Consider the following 22205-nt stretch of genomic DNA (forward strand, 5'->3'; position numbering starts at 1 on the left):
GTTGGGAAGAAGTGATGGATGGGAGGGGAGGAGAGAGGGGAATAACATTATTGAAAAGAAGGAAAAGGAGGGAGAGAATAAAGGACAAGAAGAGGGTGACAGGGAAGAGCGATAGATAGGGGAGAAAGGGGGGAGAGGAGATTAAAGATGAAGGTGGGAAAGGAGTGAAAGAGGGGGAGAGAAGAAAAGGGGAAATGAGGGGGACAAAAGAGAGGGATGAGAGGATGTGAAAGTAGATGAGGCAGAGAGGAAATAGAGGAGAAAAGAAGGGATGGAGGGAGGAGGAAGAGAAACCACACGTAAATAAAAATGTATGAATTTGCACAACTAACACCCGGAGACGCAGATTACATAACGCAATGTGTTGTCAGGGAGAACAAGGACCGAGGAAGAAAGGAATGAGGGAAGGAGGGAAGGATAGAGGGTGTGTGGGGGGACGGAAAAAAAAGAAAAAGAAACAGGGATTAGGGAGAAAACGAAGGAGGAGAGAACAGATTTGGAGGAGACACAGAGAGAGGGAGCGCTTAATTAGGAGGGAAGAAGAATGGGAGGAGAGCGAGAGGGAGAGGGAGGGAGGGAGGGAGGGAGGGGAGAGGAGGGATTAGGGCATGAGAGAGAGGAAAAAAGACAAATTGTGATTGTGGCATTAGGGAGAGAAAGAACAACAAGGAGGAGGAGGGAAAGAGGGATGACATTTAAAAGGGAGGAGAACAGAGGGATGGAGGCAGAAAGGGGGAGTAAAGAGGCTGAAAACAGCCCCCCCCCCCATCAAAAGTATCAAAACAGACAATCACAACAGATCACTGGCAGCGATATCACAAATGGATGAAGACGTCGCTGAGAATCGGTGGAGACGGAATCATTTGAACGCATCCAGCAGCCGATAAAACACCACGAGCGAACGCAGAGGTCGATGTGAGCTCGTCGAACGGCTTCAAAAAGAAACGCCGCAAACTTTCCGTGAGAACAAAGTCACTGAAATCATCATCGATTATCATCTCATGACGGTCTACACGAGGCAGTAAGTCACAGAAGCATTACTGCAAACGTGAGAGCAGCATCTGTCCAGGAGGAATGAACAGCAAAATAACTAACAATGAGACATTAGCTTCTTTTGAGCTCCAACTGCAGAAACATACGTCTCCTCAGATGATTATTCCTGCAATAAAACTTGGATAAGTAAAGCAAAAGATCGTCAGCATATCGATTAAATATCAGTTGTGGGTCTGAGACGGGATACAGATGTTCCCGGCATGCAACACTCCAGACGCTGACCTTCGATCACACGTCAGTCATGACACGCTGCTTCCTGCTCTGATCACTGGACCCTAAACAGAACTTCGGGGGACTTGAAAGCCTTGTTGTATCGGACTCGGTATGGAAACTCTGACTTGCATTCCCTTTGATTAGATGAAGACGCTAAATCTAATTGAGGGGTTAATTAGTCGCCGGTCAGTACAGGAAGTGGCTGAAATGTTGAGGAACCAAGACACACACAGCAACATCCGTACGAATAAAACAGACCGAAACTCTCAATTCATTTCTCAATATTTCAACAACATATGATCCTCTAAAACACTTCGCAGAACATCGGTGGAAAAACAACTCACAGTGAGACAGATCCCTGGAACAGAAATGTCACTTTGTCCATGTCAGAGTGTTCCTGACGCACCAACTACTCAATGAACTGCTTTGGTTGAGCTCTGTAGGGGGGGGGGGGGGTGGGGGGTGTGCAGAAAGTATTTCTTGATTTGAAGTTGAAAAAAAGAGTTTTAATATTTAAAGAACACTCAGTTCCCGGCAGACAGACGCAGACAGTGATTCCGCAGCGAATCCACCGGCACTGTCTCAAACCCACGGCCAAAAACCATTATGAGCTGCTGTTGTTATGAACTAAATACGTACTTACACAAAACTAAAACAAACAGTTTGATGACAGATCTTGATGACGGGAACGAGGAAGTCGGTGAGGTAGCCGCTGACGGAGGAGGTAAGGTGTGGAACAAACACAGGACTTTCACCAAGGAGACAGCTGTTCATGTCCCTGAGTGGAAGCTAACTTAAGCTGATGACATTAGAAATGGGTGCACCAGAAATTTGGGAGTTTGGTCCTTTTTGTCAGATGCTGCAGTAATAAATCCTGACATTGTGTTAGCAGCATTGTGGCCACTGGAGATCTCGCCTCCTGACCTTTGCGGCCTACAGTAGGCGGGGGAACGAGAAATGCTTCGACCACTGAGAGATGTTTTGTCCCGCAGAGATGTGACGTGGTGTTTAAGTGCTCACTGGGAACATCTTTTCAAATCGCCAGCTTCCTTTTTTCTCATCGTCTACAATATAAAAAAAGATGCGCTCTTCATGTCGCTCGGAGCGGAGCACGTACCTAAACTGGGAACTGTAAAAAATACAATGTTCCAGCCTTCACAAAAGCAAAGCATACAAATAGTGGAGCCTGAGGTGTTCAATTCCAGAGTAAATGTTTCAATACAGGATGTCAAGACACTGTGAATTATGGAGGTAGACTAAATTAGTTTTGCAACCTTTTATTAGTGCTTGCTTGTTTGTTTTTTGATGGATATTTACAACTCATTAATGTCAGAGCCATTTGTAATAAAAGCCAGAAGTTGCTCTTTAATTAACGTGATTATGGATACCACGCTTTGCCACCAAACCTCCCAATAGACAGTTGAAAACATCTGGAAATGTGTTGCGTTAATTGTACCAACACATGTTTGCAAACTAAAAACGGTTTCTTTAAAAAGTTACAGGTAATATATCGCTTAAATATCAGCCGTTCGCAGCTGCTCGATCAATTATGGAGTTTTTAAATATGCGGGATTTAACAAAGTTAAATATGTGACTTTGTGTGGGTGAGAGTGTGCATTTGTTAGGTAATACGTGGTTAAGTCTGAGAAGTCCGGCTCGAGTCCAATGCACACCGCCGCTGCCGCGGCGCAAAGGCAGATCATACAGCGCCATTGGAAACAAAGCTGGATGGAAGCAAAAGAGGAAAAGCAAAATGGCAGGACTGTCGGCTTTGAGTCGTACAGCTCCATGTCTAAGCTGAGACATAAAAGGAAGACATCCTGGCAGAAGACCGTAACAGAAGACAGCCTGTCATGGCTGTAAAATACTCATTTTCAAATTCAAATTCAAAAAGATCTTGATTTGCTCTCTCGAGACAAAGGGCAATGACGACAATTGGCTCTGCTGGCGAGCTAACATTAGCTAGTTAGCTAGTTTAGCAAAAGTGGTCACAACCCAGATGTTGTTTTTACAAGTTATCGTGACAAATGTAGAGCCTGATGTTTGTAAATGTCAAGACAATAACAACTCACAGTCTGAACAGGAGTGACAGAAGCTAAAAAGTTAGCTGACTTAGCTCTGAGCAGCAACAGACCAATTATTATTGGTCTTCGGGGGACGATTCGTTTCCTTTGAGGTCACACACACACACACACACACACACACAGAGCACGCTCAGTCCTCCTCACTCTTCCTCCCTTACGTAACCGCGGTGACATGAAAAGGAAGGAAGATGGAGGGATTGGATGGAGGACACACAAGCCGCTGGGCGTCACTGGGCAGATTTAGGAAGAGGAGAATGAAAAGTAATCTCCTTTTGAGTCGATGGAAGAGACGGCTCTGGAGAGAAGAGCATGACAGTGACAGGATGGACGTATTTAAAAAGAGATATGGGTCTTCATCAGTAAGAAAGTGATGATTCATGATTCAGGTAGATGTGACATATTCTTCTTTAACCTGAAGTAGAATCTTCCAGCTGTTACCAATAAAGTAAAGAATCATTCGGGGACAAGAAGTGAAGCAAACACTACAAATCCAAAACACGAGGAAGCATCTCGCCCTCAGATTCACCGTCAACACAGCAGCATTTACAAACTGCAATGTAGGAAATATACTGCAATCAGGACCGGTTTTAGTATATTTACACATTTACTGACATTTTGAAGTACTTATACTGAAGTATTTCTATTTTTTGCTACCTTCTACTTCCCCTCTACTCCAGATGATAACTTGAGTTAATCGTCACCTTGCAGATTCAATTTAATACATTAATACAACATACAACTCTCTTTACTGATGGAGGTCTGATAGAGGATCAGGACTCCACTGAGACTGGTTCAGGACCAGTTCAAAGTTCCTCACAGTCACTTTAAGTAGAGGATCTGAGGGGATCCAGTGCAGTGGAATATGTACAGTACCAGTAATACCAGTGGTGCAAGTGGCTAGAGATGATACTGAATCATTACTGGCACCAGTGACAAAAGAAGCCGGTGCACCCACTGACCTGCTCCATCATTAAAGCGTTACTTCCAGCTGACACGGCGAAAACACAGGAGTGATACTTGCATTGCGCCCACTCTCACAACAGGGCGAGAGATGCCACACAAAACCAGTTTCACTCTTCAGTGACTCGCATTCCACACGCATCAGCGAGGTGTTGCGTGAAAGTTACTTCTCTCTCTGAGGCCGCTTACTAATCCGTTCCCCTCTGTGTGCGTCGGAGTGTCCGCAAGGGAGGACGCAGATTTAGACAAGCTGTTATCACCGAACACACACACACACACACACACACACACACACACACAAACAGGCGTAAAACTCATATTTTTATAGTTTTTGTCACCCACGTACTCACGCAGGTTTGGTGTTTGCGTGGTGCAAATACATCCGTGTATCTTTCACACAGTTGTGAGGAAAGGTAATGCCGTCGCTACGAGGAGCTATAGCGCCAAGTACTGACCTGTGTGTGTGTGTGTGTGTGTGTGTGTGTGTGAGTGTGTGTGTGCGTGTGTTTGTGAATGACAGGCTTATGAGCCACATTAGCCCAATGCTCAGCAGACTCGTTTATGTTTGCCTTAAATAATGCTGTCACTGGCCTATTAAAAAAAAAAAGCCAGCTAAAATAAAGTGTGTGTGTGTGTGTGTGGGCAGCGCAGTAAACTAGTTTATCGGCCACACTGAGGCCCAAACGGACCATTAGCCGTCCTTGTGGGCGTCGTTATCGAAATGAAGCAGGCGTCCTGAGCAGAGACATCATCCACGCTGACCTTTGTTGCCCGACAGACGATATAACGGACCCCGAGTCGCTTTGCTGTGAATGTCATGAAGCGCCGCAGATAAAAAAAGTGAAAGTAAATGCTCAGAAAAAACATGTATTTACTGTTTTTGGGTATCAAAAAACACTTGTGTGCAAGAAAATATAAAACTATTACACGAAATACCCCATTTACTCATGAGATCTGTAACTGGATACATTATCGATATGAATCTACTCTAAATACACGTTTGGTCCAATATTTACTGGTAGTTTTAGTCTTAGTTTAGTCCAATATTTACTGGTGTTTTAGTCTTAGTTTAGTCCAATATTTACTGGTGTTTTAGTCTTAGTTTAGTCCAATATTTACTGGTGTTTTCGTCTTAGTTTAGTCCAATATTTACTGGTGTTTTCGTCTTAGTTTAGTCCAATATTTACTGGTGTTTTAGTCTTAGTTTAGTCCAATATTTACTGGTGTTTTCGTCTTAGTTTAGTCCAATATTTACTGGTGTTTTCGTCTTAGTTTAGTCCAATATTTACTGGTGTTTTAGTCTTAGTTTAGTCCAATATTTACTGGTGTTTTCGTCTTAGTTTAGTCCAATATTTACTGGTGTTTTAGTCTTAGTTTAGTCCAATATTTACTGGTGTTTTAGTCTTAGTTTAGTCCAATATTTACTGGTGTTTTCGTCTTAGTTTAGTCCAATATTTACTGGTGTTTTCGTCTTAGTTTAGTCCAATATTTACTGGTGTTTTAGTCTTAGTTTAGTCCAATATTTACTGGTGTTTTCGTCTTAGTTTAGTCCAATATTTACTGGTGTTTTCGTCTTAGTTTAGTCCAATATTTACTGGTGTTTTAGTCTTAGTTTAGTCCAATATTTACTGGTGTTTTAGTCTTAGTTTAGTCCAATATTTACTGGTGTTTTGGTCTTAGTTTAGTCCAATATTTACTGGTGTTTTGGTCTTAGTTTAGTCCAATATTTACTGGTGTTTTAGTCTTAGTTTAGTCCAATATTTACTGGTGTTTTGGTCTTAGTTTAGTCCAATATTTACTGGTGTTTTGGTCTTAGTTTAGTCCAATATTTACTGGTGTTTTAGTCTTAGTTTAGTCCAATATTTACTGGTGTTTTGGTCTTAGTTTAGTCCAATATTTACTGGTGTTTTGGTCTTAGTTTAGTCCAATATTTACTGGTGTTTTAGTCTTAGTTTAGTCCAATATTTACTGGTGTTTTGGTCTTAGTTTAGTCCAATATTTACTGGTGTTTTGGTCTTAGTTTAGTCCAATATTTACTGGTGTTTTGGTCTTAGTTTAGTCCAATATTTACTGGTGTTTTGGTCTTAGTTTAGTCCAATATTTACTGGTGTTTTGGTCTTAGTTTAGTCCAATATTTACTGGTGTTTTGGTCTTAGTTTAGTCCAATATTTACTGGTGTTTTAGTCTTAGTTTAGTCCAATATTTACTGGTGTTTTAGTCTTAGTTTAGTCCAATATTTACTGGTGTTTTCGTCTTAGTTTAGTCCAATATTTACTGGTGTTTTGGTCTTAGTTTAGTCCAATATTTACTGGTGTTTTCGTCTTAGTTTAGTCCAATATTTACTGGTGTTTTCGTCTTAGTTTAGTCCAATATTTACTGGTGTTTTAGTCTTAGTTTAGTCCAATATTTACTGGTGTTTTCGTCTTAGTTTAGTCCAATATTTACTGGTGTTTTGGTCTTATCTTAATGAAATATTAACTGATTTCCATCTCTGGATTGGTGCATTATTTACTTGTGTTTATGAAAATTCAAAAAACGGTTCTACTGAGCATCAAGGCCTCTTTTGCCTCATAGTCTTTCATTTCAAGGATATTCTCTGATTTAGAAAACAATTCGTTTTTTTACCCTTTCACATGTGACGATGCAGATATTTCTTCGTGAAATATGGAAAACATGTTCCTTACATCCCTCTGCAGGAGAGTCCCAGCTGTGATGGCGATATCGGAGTGTTTTTAAGGAGACTTGCTCATTAATGCGCCCAGTGGAATGAATGCTCCCTCAGAGCATCAGGGTGACTGTAAGTGGACACATTGGGGTACATTTGAGTGTGTGCATGTGTTCACATGTTCCAAGTCTTTTTCACGAAGAGGATCTGAGTGTTCATGGCCTTCATGGTTCTGACTGCTGCAGCCAGAGGCCTCTCTGCGGCTCAGTGCTGCCCCCTGCAGGAGGAGCCGGCGTAACAACACAGACAGGAACCACAAACTGTAGTTTGAATGTTCTCATGTTTGTAACATAGAGCATAAAACTGAAGGCATTATTTGCAAGCACACTGACACGCAATCAGGTTTTTGTAGAGTTACGTCTTCAGGAAGCAGGAACTGGAGCTGAGAGCCAAACGCAGGAAGGCAGAATGTAACATTTCATGCGAATTGTTGTCAATAAGAATGTAAAGAAGAGCTTCTTCATATCTTTGCATGGCTTATCCTATAATCTTTCCTTATTTACAACAACAAAAAGCTGCTAAATCAATTTTCTGCTGAAACAGCACAATTTGTGTCTGTGTGTTTTACCGTAAATGCCCTCGAATATGAAACCAAGCCAAGAACTCTGCCAACGCAAATCTGATTTTACAGTTGAATTAGCTTGAAAAAAAGCAGAATACTTGGAAATACATTATTAAATGCTTTTAACGGCGTTAAATGTTAAGATTTGTTTTCTCAGACGGCATCTCGAGCAATTGAAGACGAATGCAATCACACACACACACACACACACACACACACACACACACACCACTAAAAGGGTGTCCTGGCTGTCTGCAGTTATTAGAACCTGGAAGTAATTTATAGTGACATGAGCCACAATTCATCCTCGCCCTCCTTCCTTTCACTTGTTTATCCTCCTCCTCCCTCTTTCTCTGAATCACTCTCCCTCCTCTCCCTCTCTCTCTCTCTGTCTCGCTTGACTTCATCCTTCATTCACCAAATCACAGAGTTCCCTCCTTTTCCTCTTCACTTCTTCCCCAGAGCTCTCCATCCACTCTGCTTCTGTCACATCTCCTTCATTACACACACACACACACACACACACACACACACCCACACACACACACACACACACACACACACACACACACACACACACACACACACAATATGGGAGACAAACCAGAGGGTGGAGTAATGGATTTGAAGGTAATGAGGAGGTGTGTGTGTGTGCGTGTGTGTGTGTGTGTGTGTGTGTGTGTGTGTGTGTGTGTGTAGGTGTGTGTGTGTGTGTGTGTGTGCGTGTGTGTGTGTGTGTGTGTGTCGGTCGGTCGGGGGCCCAATTGAAGAGCCTCGCAACCAGAATTGTATAGTTTTAATTGCAACGTGGGCTCTGACTTTTTCCGTATTTGTGGCAAGCTGAACCTCTCCAGCCTGTTGATGCGTTCAGTAGAAAATGAATGATTCAGAAGAGTTAACTGTGTGGTCAGGGACGGATGACATGACTCACCAATATGCAGGATTTAACAAAAGGCTGACATAAAATGGTGTAATTGTAGAAACATGCAGCTGTTGTTCAGCCTGAGAAAGCGTCATTGATGCAATCTAGTTGATCAATGTCGAAGTTTAAACCCCAACTGATGGTGATCTATTTCATTTGACTCCACCACTCTCCACTTCTCAAAGCTGATACCATTTTCTTCTTTTTCCAACATTGCCACATGCAGCTCTTATTAATTGTCACAAAATGAAGTTAGTTGTTGTGTCATGTGACTTGATGCTGGACAATGAATCCCAGCACATACGAACACTTTTCACAGCTCAACCTCTCACTCAACTACTCCCTTGAGCAAGGCATTTAAAGCGCGAGTGGACTCCTTTAATGGGTGCAGAGCAAAGTGCAAAGCAAGCTGTTGTGTATTCTCACACACATACGCACGTCGCTCCTGCATGAATACAGTTTAAATTAAATACAGTCAACAAATCCAGATTGTTTAACGGTGCTGATATGCCAGGAATGTGGTGGAGAACCACAATAAGCCAATATGCAAGACTGCCAATGAATGAGTCACAATCGTAGAAAAATAAAAGCTTCAATCAGCTGTAAAAGATGATTTCCGAGAATTAAGATGAAAGAAAAAGCCTCCTAATCTTTGGTTTCATTCATTTTCTGGAGACACGCCGGCGGCTGTGTACGAGCAGCCGTGTTATTTAAGCTTCCCGACTCAAACATGTTATGTTATCATCTTGCATCATTGAAGTGGAAAAGGAGGTTAGCCGCGGATACGTTGTGCTTTGCAGGCATGAAGAGTGCTTGAAGGTGCCACAAGGAGCGTTTAATAACAACACGTCCATGCTGAGGTACTGGTATTAATAGCAGAAATAAATGAGATGATCACTTTGAGCCAACAGGCCAGACTTTGTGGGAAATCTGCTGGATTAAAACTAAGAGGCTAGAGGTATTAACTATGTTTGCGCTTGTGTAAACAACTTAATCACAAACTCATTGGTTGTATAGATATGAATGATATACCAAATAAAAGTCACAACCACAACGCATGGTCGACGATACGGGCTCCATGTTTTAAAGACGGGTCTGTTGAGAGGTTTAACAGTTTGTATGATATCTTACAAAACATTACTCCTCAATTGTTGTGCGTTTTCCACTTGTTACACGTCTACCCACAACACAAGTTAGTTAGGTTTAGACAACAAAACTACTTAGTTGGGTTCAGGCAACAAAACTACTTAGTTAGGTTGAGACAACAAAACTACTTAGTTAGGTTTAGGCAACAAAACTACTTAGTTAGTTTGAGACAACAAAACTACTTAGTTAGGTTGAGACAACAAAACTACTTAGTTAGGTTCAGACAACAAAACTACTTTGTTAGGTTCAGGCAACAAAACGACTTAGTTAGGTTGAGACAACAAAACTACTTAGTTAGGTTGAGACAACAAAGCTACTTAGTTAGGTTGAGTCAACAAAACTACTTAGTTAGGTTCAGGCAACAAAACTACTTAGTTAGGTTGAGACAACAAAACTACTTTGTTAGTTTGAGACAACAAAACTACTTAGTTAGGTTGAGACAACAAAACTACTTTGTTAGGTTCAGGCAACAAAACTACTTAGTTAGGTTCAGACAACAAAGCTACTTAGTTAGGTTCAGACAACAAAACATATACAGTTAATTGTGAAACTGCCGGGCCTACATAATGTAGACTTTTGGTACTTAATAAGAAACACTGGATTATAATGGAAAATAAGAACCGTGAGAGTTCCCTTTTACATAGCGCAGCAACAACGTTGCAGCATGAACTGTTTGAGTATGCCGACCTTTGAGACTATTGATGCTGAAAGAACATATTGTGTAGCACTACTGTAACTTCAACACACTCCACTAACTCATGGACGGACTGTGTGTCACCATAACGACTGCAACTGTAAATCCAGACACCAAACACACACACACTCACACACAGTCACTGATTATTTATCGCAGTGATTGATAATACACACATACTGCAGATATCAGTCGGCAGGGCCGCTGAGGCTGACTCAGCTACTTCTACCCGAGGTCAGGGAGTTTGTGTGTGTGTGTGTATACATGAGGAACTATAGGAGGATTTGTATATCTGTGTATGAGTCCCGCCTTTCGCCCAAAAGGAAAAGGACTGCGGCAAACAGACAGGAAGTGATGTCACAGGTCTACCAAGGTCATTGGCTGTACCCGTTCCTGTTCGCAACCCTGCCCACCACACACACACACACACACACACACACACACACCGTCTCTCCCTTCCTGCCAAGGTCTTCTCTCCAGGTCTTCTCTTTTGACCCCATCGGCGGAGGTCAGTGCGCACTCGTCCTGCTGTAGTCCATCAATCTCCGTTTATCGCTTTACCTCTCACACACACACACACACACACACACACACACAGACCCTGTGGCAAATACACATGCCCAGTATACACTGGGACACAGATGGTCCAAGGTGTTCTATACACACACACACACACAATCAGAACAGCTGCCAACTCCTATCCAAGCAAAGAAACATCTGCACAGAGCTACACAGAGTTTCAAAATAAGAGTTTCAAAAGACAGAAGATGCTAACGTTAAATGAACACGTGACAACAAATCTAAGTGAATCACATTTTCCCACAGAGACGGCGTCTCTTAAACGCCACACGACTGAACAGGGGAGCGCTTCACGCAGCGACCAGCCTGCCGAGTCGTACGCGCTGGTTCGTCTTTGCTTGTAAACAAGTACACGATGTCGCTTTAACATTTCATGCTGAACAACTCATGATGCATTTAATATTTGATGCTGTAAACCGCAACAACCGGCAGCGAGGACAACTCACGCTGCTCCAGCAGGAAGAGACCTCCCGCTGCAATGTTTACTTTCCACTAAACACTCATATTTGAGTATTTTTAGCATTTACAAGGGTTTTCTACACTGTGGGCCTTCTTGTGTTGAGGCTGAGTTATGAACTTTCCCACCAGGTCAGACATGCAGTGGTAGATTTCCACGGCAAACAGCTGGATAACAGATGTGGACATTCGTACGTGTAAACAAGACAAGAGAAAGGGAGAAGAAGCCTTGTAGGAAACATGAGAGATGATGATGGCCTCCCCGGCGAGCGTCTTTGAACAGATCACATATAGTAACGTATCCTCGTACGTTTGTATGATGTCTTACAAAAAGTTACAAAGTTTTAGTGAGTTTTCCTACGAAAGTCCAGCAGCACGTGTCAATTGACTTAGCTCCAGTCCACTCCGGCCCCCATGTGTGTGTTTTAGCGTTCTTTATATTTCCTCGTTCATGATCATGTGAATAACATATTAATTGATTTTGTGGGATATCTTTGAATCACGGTGCATTATTTTTTGTAGGTATAGCTCAAAGTTTTGGTTGTCTTCTCTGAGATGAAGAAGAAATACAAAGTAGCATCAAATAAAAAAAAGTAAAGTACAAGTACCTCAAATGTGTACTTCAGTACAGCCTTGAATAAATGCACATTTGCCAATTAGATTGGTTCCTACAATAATAAGCGTGTTGCTGTTGGAGCCTCCAGATGCCGAGCTGTACTTCCTGTCCGGCGCACGTTGACAGTTAGCCTCATCTGTCAGAACAGACTCCAATCCCCACAGGCACCTTATCGCCAGCTGCCAGGCTCTCGCATTTGTTTTGGCACCACTTCCTGTAGTTGCAGAGCGCTTTGATGGAGTTAACCTCGTCTGACAGCACACTATAAAACCCCACCGGTGCCCACGGCGACCGATACCAGCTCCCACTGTGACTCACGTCCACAGCACCGCTCATAAAGAATGTGCTTTTCATCCTGCCTCTCATTTCTGATTATTCCCACACTGTGTCAGTGTGTGTGTGTGTGTGTGTGTGTGTGTGTGTGTGTGTGTGTGTGTGTGTGTGTGTGTGTGTGTGTGTGTGTGTGTGTGTGTGTGTGTGCGGGTTGATGTTGCACAGACCACCATGACACACACACACACACATTGGCCCTGGAGGGCTGTGCTGTCTCAGTCAGATTGCTTCCAGGAGCCTTTGTCTGTGAGGAGAATTTGGCAGGAAACAGCACTCCATCTACTTCCTGTTCATGTGACAGACGGCTCTAATAAACGCAAGCAGCGGAGACGAAACAAGACGCTCTGCGATGATCTAATGAGCTTCTAACAGAACAATTCTGACCAGCTTTTTCCTCTTTTCTGTATTCGACACATATCTGAATGCCAAAGAAATAACAGTGTTTCCATTACATAATGCTTTTTGAACTTATTCTTAAAAGCAAATGTCTGTCAAATTTATGGCACAACAAATAATTAAAACACAGAAAGCGACGGATGGAGTGAAAATAAAAAGATGTGGTTGGTTCACATTCTGGCTTACACACTCATGAACACACACACACTAACACACACACTAACACACACACTAACACACACACTAACACACGCACACTAACACACACACTAACACACACTAGCTGATGTGGAGCCAAAATGCCAGAGGGACAGTGACTCGCAGGTCACAGTCATCATCATTTACAGGCTCGTTTAATATAGATTCCCCGTTTCTCACACACACACACACACACACACACACACACACACACACACACACACTCAGTCCACCATGTAAACATTACAGGCACCAGAGATGAACAAATATCAGACTGATGTTTTGGTCTGAGGGACAAAGAGAGGACGTAAGTGTAGAATGTTATATTATACTGTTATTATAACTAAAACATGTATTTTATGACTAGATTACTTTGTATACTTTCAGAGAACTAATTTATAATCAAAGGGTTTCATATAGAAACTTCTTCTTCTTCTTCTTCTTCACTTCCTTTCATTCCCACCCTCCTCTCCCTCTCCTCCCTCCTCAGGCTCACACCATCACTCTATCCATCACACGTCGCAGCCGCGGCCGATCCGACAATTGAGGCGCCGCATTTAGAAACTCATCTGCATAAGAACTCGATGAGACTTGAGTTCTTTCCCCTTTCATTTTGCTATTACACTGGGCAGCAGTGGAGAGACGGGGCAAGAGAGAGCGAGAGAGAGAGAGAGGGAGAGAGAGAAAGAGAGGGAGGGAGAGAGAGGGAGAGAGAGAGAGAGAGAGAGAGAGGGAGAGCGGGAGAGAGAGAGAGAGAGAGGGAGAAAGAGAGAGAGAGAGGGAGAGAGAGAGAGAGAGAGAGAGAGAGAGAGAGAGAGGGAGAGAGATCGAGAGGGAGAGAGAGGGAGAGAGAGAAAGAGAGAGAGGGAGGGAGAGAGAGGGAGAGAGAGAGAGAGAGAGAGAGAGGGAGAGCGGGAGAGAGAGAGAGAGAGAGGGAGAAAGAGAGAGGGAGAGAGAGCGAGAGGGAGAGAGAGAGGGAGAGAAAGAGAGAGAGGGAGGGAGAGAGAGGGAGAGAGAGAGAGAGAGAGAGAGAGAGGGAGAGCGGGAGAGAGAGAGAGAGGGAGAAAGAGAGAGGGAGAGAGAGAGAGAGAGAGAGAGAGAGAGAGAGGGAGAGCGGGAGAGAGAGAGAGAGGGAGAAAGAGAGAGGGAGAGAGAGAGAGAGAGAGAGAGAGAGAGAGGGAGAGAGAGCGAGCGGGAGAGAGAGGGAGAGAGCGGGAGCGAGAGAGAGAGGGAGACAGAGGGGGAGAGATAATGGGAGAAGCATGCATGTGTGTGAGTGTGTTATCGTGGAACTGAGCATGATGTCTAAGTATGTGAAATACTGTGTGTGTGTGTGTGTGTGTGCTAGCATGTGACTGTGTGTATGTCATGGTAAATCTTTCCATGCTGGAGTGTAAAATGGTGGTGTGTGTGTGTGTGTGTGTCTGTATGTATATTATAATAATTGCTCTATTGGAAACCATTGTAGCCGAGCACAAAACCACACAGTGACCCAGCCAGAGTCGAAATGCACTTTCAGCAACACAGTCAAACCAATGTATGTGTAGAAAGCAACCAGCACACACACACGCACATGCACACACACACGTTGTTACGTTACGTTGTTACGTTACGTTGTTACGTTACGTTGTTACGTTGTTACGTTGTTACGTTGTTACGTTACGTTGTTACGTAACATTGTTACGTTGTTATTTTCCGTTGTTACGTTATGTTGCTACTTTACGTTGCTACGTTACGCTGTTATTTTACACTGTTACATTGATCAGTTACATTGTTACTTAAGGTTGTTGCGTTACGCTGTTGTTTAATGCTGTTACATTACATTGTTACGTTACGTTGTCACGTCATTATTTTGACACAAACCATGATGTTTCTTCGAACCTTAAAGCTTACCACTCGTTTCACAATGTGATCCCGTAGCATTGTGTGTTTCTACAAGCATGACACAAGGCTGATATTAAATCATGGAACATTTCTTTGGGGTCAGAAACGTCATTATTTAATGTACGATGCCAACATTTTTTCTGGCGACTGGGTTGTGATGGCGCACATACACACCAAGCTGGCCATCTAGGTCTGCATTCCAAACTTTAAACACGACCATGTGGTTATTTTTTGCTGTGAAACCAAATGTGGTTTCAGTTTTGCATAACTTCATTTGAAATTCTAGTGGAGATCTGATCCAAAGATACCAAATGTATGAATTGATCCTAAATGTTTCCATTCAACAGTGCAGTCATGGAGTCTCCTGTTTGAATATTTATAATACTGTCACAGTTTGGAATAAGATTTGTTCAACCATGAAGCAACTTAAAGGGAAACAAAAAGGAGGAACTGAGTATTAGAGGTTACTTAAGATTAAGATTTCATAACAAGACATTGAAAACATACTTTGGACTGTTTTTCTACTGTATATTGTCAAGCATGTCTGCTTTTTTCATGTTTTCCTTTTTAACATGTACAATTGCTCTGCCTTATGACAAACACCAGCTGTTGCAATGCTCCTGCCTCTCTCAAACGTGTGGAACCTCCACACACCGCTATGATGCTCCTGCAATGTGTGACGTTGGCGAACAGAACGCTTCGGCCGTAAAAGTTCCTCAAAAGACCAGAAAACACCAAAGTCACAGCGACAAGAAAACGCACACAACGCTGCATGTTACCTCAGGAACGATGCGGACCAACGGTCACGTTACCCTCGCTAAGTGTAACATTCCTGCACTTTTCTTATCGTAAGAAGAAGCTGCCCTCCTCGTTTCAGTACCACTCCGCTCTCTGCTCCAACTCTTCAGAACCCCAACATGAATCCTTCATTTCCCCCCAGTAGAAAATGAACCATGTGTCTCTTACCTGTCCTGGACCAGAAAACCTCCATGTCTGTATTCCTAAACTCTGTCCGGCAGAGAAACTACCATGCACGTGTGAACTCGGGAGGGAAAAGTGGAGAAGGAAAGAGGAGGGGAATAAGAGGAGGAGGTAGAACCCGGTGACTCATTCGGGCTACGAGCATGTCGTCTGGCAGAGATATGAGAAGGAGAGGGGGAAAAGAAAGAATGGAGGGCAAGAAAGAAAGAAAGTGAAGGGAAAGTAAGTGAGAGGAGAGAAAGGGAGGAACACTTCCCCTACTCCTTCCCTCCCCTTCAGCTCTTACCTTTAAGGACTCTACAAAGTTTTAAAGAGATGAGTCGGTCGCTCACTGCACCCAATCAGAGACGAGAATGAAAGACCATGAAGGTCAGAGTGTTGGCCTGTTGGTTTGCATGCTTCATGCACAGACAAGATTTACACTCAAATCTTTCAATTCAGAAGCACACGACTCATGTCCAGTGCAAACTTTCTGCATTAAAGACACAATGCTGACACACTGAAGCTCATGTATAGTCATGAAACAGGAGTAGAACGGACATTTCCATTCAAATGAACGTAGCGCGATGGGCTGAGCGGCGGCCATTTTTATATGTACTGCTTCCATTGCACAGACTGTATACCAGAAGTGGACGTAGTCATCGTGACGTCACTGTTTGTTTGTCAACTGATGTTTTAAAGCCTGGAGTTCGGCGACTCCGCCGTTGCCATCTTGGATTACGGCCGTCGCCATGTTGTTGTTTTTGCAACCGATAAATGGAAGTGACCATATTAGGACTGAGGAGGAGTGACGGAGAGACGGCGTATACGTCTCTGGTAGCAACCTGTCAATCACAGTAGCCCCGCCCTAAAGCATCCCCTGCTTTATGGTCTGTGTGACTCTAAATGGAGCATAATGTACTAAATGAACATCATGCTGTATTGAAGAAGACTTGAAACTAGAGATTGAGACATAAACTCATGTTTACAATGTTTACTGAGGGAATAAATCAAGAGAGAAGTAGAGTCATTTTCTCATAGACTTCTATACAACCAGAGGAGTCGCCCCCTGGTGGACACTAGAGAGAATGCAGCTTTAACACACTTTGTTTCATTGTTTTATACTTTAACTTACTTAAGTTAGGAGCCAAATATTATTCTCCTCAAAAAGGTGTGAAAGTAATGTGCATAAATATCTCGACCACACAATAAAATGTGCTCCGCTGCCTTTCCTCTCCTCCGTCACGTCTATTGTCGGTGCAGCCCGACTCCTTTCCTTCCTCAACAGTCACTTCCTGTAAACACTGCAGGTGACAAGAGGCACTCACACATTCTTATGTGAGCACGTGTGTGTGTGTGTGTGTGTGTGTGTGTGTGTGTGTGTGTGTGTGTGTGTGTGTGTGTGTGGCATGTTAGGGTTGGTTCACTTTCAATTCAGAATTTTAATCTAAAACATTTGTTCTTCGAATCATGAAAGATCATTCCTGACGTAAACGGTTTTATACTGTTTTCAAGTTGTGAAGAAAGAAGTGACAGAAAACAAGAAACAAGGAGCTGAAAATATGAGATGAGAATTTCCAAAAATGCAACTGAAGTTAATGAAATATACATAAAAAAAACCGTATATGTGATTTATATTGTGCATCTGTGCTTGTGTAAGTGTTCCTGCATGTACACATGTTTGCTTTTGGACACTTTTTGATTCAGATGCAGAACAATAAGAAGGTCTTCGATCGGATAAACAGATGATAATTGATCCCAGAGGGGCAATGCGGTTGTTGCAGCAGCACAATAGTACAGATAAATGAAATAATTAGTTCATAAAAAACAGGTTCAAATAGTACACTGATAAAAATGCTGATACAAACGGCTCCTTCTGTCACTGAAGTATGAATACAAATCTTTACACCGAGATGAAAAGCATCGTTTGGCTTTCTGTTGCACATGTGTGTCTCTGGTATGAGAGTCTCTGGTATGAGGGTCTCTGGTATGAGAGTCTCTGGTATGAGAGTCTCTGGTATGAGAGTCTCTGGTATGAGAGTCTCTGGTATGAGAGTCTCTGGTATGAGAGTCTCTGGTATGAGAGTCTCTGGTATGAGTGTCTCTGGTATGAGAGTCTCTGGTATGAGAGTCTCTGGTATGAGTGTCTCTGGTATGAGAGTCTCTGGTATGAGAGTCTCTGGTATGAGAGTCTCTGGTATGAGAGTCTCTGGTATGAGGGTCTGGTATGAGAGTCTGGTATGAGAGTCTCTGGTATGAGGGTCTCTGGTATGAGAGTCTCTGGTATGAGGGTCTGGTATGAGAGTCTGGTATGAGAGTCTCTGGTATGAGAGTCTCTGGTATGAGTGTCTCTGGTATGAGAGTCTCTGGTATGAGAGTCTCTGGTATGAGAGTCTCTGGTATGAGAGTCTCTGGTATGAGGGTCTGGTATGAGAGTCTGGTATGAGAGTCTCTGGTATGAGGGTCTCTGGTATGAGAGTCTCTGGTATGAGAGTCTCTGGTATGAGAGTCTCTGGTATGAGAGTCTCTGGTATGAGGGTCTCTGGTATGAGTGTCTCTGGTATGAGAGTCTCTGGTATGAGAGTCTCTGGTATGATTGTCTCTGGTATGAGAGTCTCTGGTATGAGAGTCTCTGGTATGAGAGTCTCTGGTATGAGAGTCTCTGGTATGAGAGTCTCTGGTATGAGAGTCTCTGATATGAGAGTCTCTGGTATGAGAGTCTCTGGTATGAGGGTCTCTGGTATGAGAGTCTCTGGTATGAGGGTCTCTGGTATGAGAGTCTCTGGTATGAGAGTCTCTGGTATGAGAGTCTCTGATATGAGAGTCTCTGGTATGAGAGTCTCTGGTATGAGTGTCTCTGGTATGAGGGTCTCTGGTATGAGAGTCTCTGGTATGAGAGTCTCTGGTATGAGGGTCTCTGGTATGAGAGTCTCTGGTATGAGGGTCTCTGGTATGAGAGTCTCTGGTATGAGAGTCTCTGGTATGAGAGTCTCTGCAAACCAGCAGGAAGGAATGTACACAATGAAAGCTACAGAGTGGGGGTGCTGTGCAGGAAAAAAGAAGACCGTACAAAGGAACAATTAAGGCAACACAGTGGATGACAGGTGTTATTAATATAATATAATATCTGGAAGCCGAGGCCGCTGACTTCGCAGATCTCCACCCCAGAGAGGGCAACGATGATAAACGCCTCCTGCACCTTTAAGCACAACAGCTGAGGTGCCTCTCAGCAAGGCACTAAACTCCCGCAGCGCTCAGTCACCATTAATGCCGCGGCTGAGCTCGGCGGCTCCTGGTTTTAAAGCAGTGCAGTAAAAGTGGCCGGTGGTGAAGGAGAGGAGGGTTCTGCACACGTTACGGTACCTGGTCTCATGCATATCTGAGACAATAGAGAAACACAGACTGTGTTCTAATGCAGGCACAGGAGCAAAGCCATCAAAGTAGTGGATTACATATTTGGCTCACGCATCGATCCCTGACTGTCCCTGTCCTCGGACGAGACACTCAAAGGGACGGCAAAACCTGCACCTCCGGGGTGAAATGCATCCCTGGTGTCTCAGTGCCCCTGTGCTACCTGCACATGTTGAAATTAGACAATATGCATTCATCTGGTGCAAACTCAAAACCGTTCTAAGCAAACGAGCCTCATTGCAAAAACAGTCCAATTCACAAAGCCCAAGACGGTGACTTTCCAAAACGTTTTTCCTCAAATCATTCAACATTTCCGAGAGCAAAAGCTTCCTCATGACCGATGGAACTCCAAGCACATTGTGGACTTAACTTCCAACGTGAAGATGCGACGCTTCAGTTCCATCTGAAAGCAGCATCTGCTCTTAATTGTCTCCGTCCTCTTTTGTTGCAACACACCATTCATTTTGATGAGCCAGAAGAGGAGCATCAGCTAATAACAATCTGCAATATCAGACCCAGATCCTCCAGCAGAGACCGGTCCACCGTGGACAGACCCAGATCCTCCAGCAGAGACCGGTCCACCGTGGACAGACCCAGATCCTCCAGCAGAGACCGGTCCACCGCGGACAGACCCAGATCCTCCAGCAGAGACCGGTCCACCGTGGACAGATCCGGATCCGTGGAATCCCAGTGTGTTTACAAAGTAAACACACTGGGATTACCTGCAGCTGTACACTGTTCCGGTCTGAGCGGCGTTATTAGTAGTCGACACACACACACACACACTCTTGTTGTTCATGAATGAACAAACCAGTGACTCGCTCACACTCACGCGCCTGTCGGCCATTGGCAGACCGCCGACCGGCATTCGGTTGACCTGCTTAAACACCTGTACGGTTGCCATGGCAGCAGCAGCCTCGGCCACACACTCCCAGGCGCTGTTTCCTGTCTCCTCCCCTACTTCTTCTTCTCTGTTTTCTTTGTGTCTCTTTCAGCATCTTCCATCCCTTCTCTCTCTCTCTCTCTCTCTCTCTCTCTCTCTCTCTCTCTCTCTCTCTCTCTCTCTCTCTCTCTCTCTCTCCTCTCTCTCTCTCTCTCTCTCTCTCTCTCTCTCTCTCTCTCTCTCTCTCTCTCTCTCTCTCTCTCTCTCTCTCTCTCTCTCTCTCTCTCTGGTTGCTGTGCTGTGCTGAAAATGACATCATCGGTAGAAGAGCAGAGATACGGAGGCGTCAGATAGAAAAACTATTTTAGTTTATGTGTTTGTTTATGTGAGAAGAGACGGGAAAATGTGTGAAGACGGCGTCGAAACAGAAGGAGACAGTGAGAGAAAAGGTTACAAAAAGAAAGAAAGATGAAGAGCGAAGTGTCCACCAGGGGGCGACTCCTCTGGTTGTATAGAAGTCTATAGAAAATGACTCTACTTCTCTCTTGATTTATTCCCTCAGTAAACATTGTAAACATGAGTTTATGTCTCAATCTCTAGTTTCAAGTCTTCTTCAACACAGCATGATGTTCATTTAGTACATTATTTATAAAAACGGAAATATGAAGACTTTTTGGTCGTGAAACCATGTGATATAGTTTGCAAAAACCAACTCCTCTCTACGAGGTTTTTTGCTGCGTCATGTCAACATCTGTCGGAGAGACAATACTCGTGATTCACAAAAGCCACCAGAGCTGAAACACGAGCACGAGGTTCGCTTCTGATCGAACGCACGAATCCTCCGGCGACCCGCTCAGTCAATTACGCCTCTTGTCCCCAAAACGCTCCTTAAGAGATCCTAAACCGTAGATGTGTGTGTGTGTGTGTGACAGAGGAGGAGAGCGAGCATATGGGTGTGTTGACTCTGCAGCGTGACACAAACACGTTGCATGTGCTTTCAGTACATCCTCTTCCTCCCTCGTTCACCCAGTCCATCATCATCATCATCGTTATCATCGTTGTCGTCGTCGCCCCGGCTCTCCAAAAAATGTATTCTCTTCTCTCTCTCCCCCGTTTCCCCCTCTCCCTTCATCCTCTTCCTCACCTCCCGCTGCCCCCTCTCTCACTCCATCCTCTTCCTCACCTCCCGCTGCCCCCTCTCTCACTCCATCCTCTTCGTCCTCCTCTTCCCCCCCTTCTCGAGGAAGCGAGTTAGAGGGGCAGATTTACACGAGCTGTCATCTACGCTTCCCTCTCGTTTCCTCTCTCTCTCTCTCTGTCTCTCTCCACCTCGCTCGCCCCTAGAGATAATTAAAGAGCACTAGTAATCCCATCCAGTCGTGCAGCCGGGCAATCAGACACTGTAACACACACAAACACACACTCATGCACAGACTGCAGCATGTGGTAGTGTGTGCAAAATGTGTGAGACATAAAACCTTATTACTATTTACACACTTTCAGCAGCAAGTAAACCAAAAGCTACAGTTCTAGAGGACACACACACACAACACACACACACACACCCGATATATACACACACACACACACACACACAGTCTCTCAGCACAGGCACACGCCAAGAGACAAAAGACCAATTGACCTCATTCATTCAAACCTGGCAACCCAGACGAAGGAAAAGATGACTGCAGGAGATGATGGGTGGATGGAGGCATGAGAGTCCTGGTAGACAATAGATTAAAAGAAGGACTGGACTGATGATGGATGGATGGATGGATGGACGGATGGATGGATGAATGAACTGATTAATGGATGGATGGATGGATGGATGGATGGATGGATGGATGGATAGATGGACGGATGGATGGATGAATGGATGGACGGTTAATGGCTGGATGGATGGATGGATAGATGGGTGAACTGATAAATGGATGGATGGATAGATGGATGGACTGATTAATGGATGGATGGATAGATGGACGGATGGATGGATGAATGGATGGACGGTTAATGGCTGGATGGATGGATGGATAGATGGGTGAACTGATAAATGGATGGATAGATGGATAGATGGATGGATGGATGAACTGATAAATGGATGGATGGATGGATGGATGAACTGATAAATGG

The 22205-nt window shown here is 43.9% G+C and overlaps 1 protein-coding gene across 1 annotated transcript in view; it reads right to left on the reverse strand.

The window, feature by feature from the left end:
* Positions 1–22205, reverse strand: part of nhsl2 (NHS-like 2) — an 84344-nt gene that overhangs the window by 32908 nt on the left and 29231 nt on the right. The gene's annotated exons all lie outside the window — the stretch shown is intronic.

Source organism: Melanostigma gelatinosum (assembly GCF_949748355.1).
Source record: "Melanostigma gelatinosum genome assembly, chromosome: 23".
NCBI classification, from domain to species: domain Eukaryota; kingdom Metazoa; phylum Chordata; class Actinopteri; order Perciformes; family Zoarcidae; genus Melanostigma; species Melanostigma gelatinosum.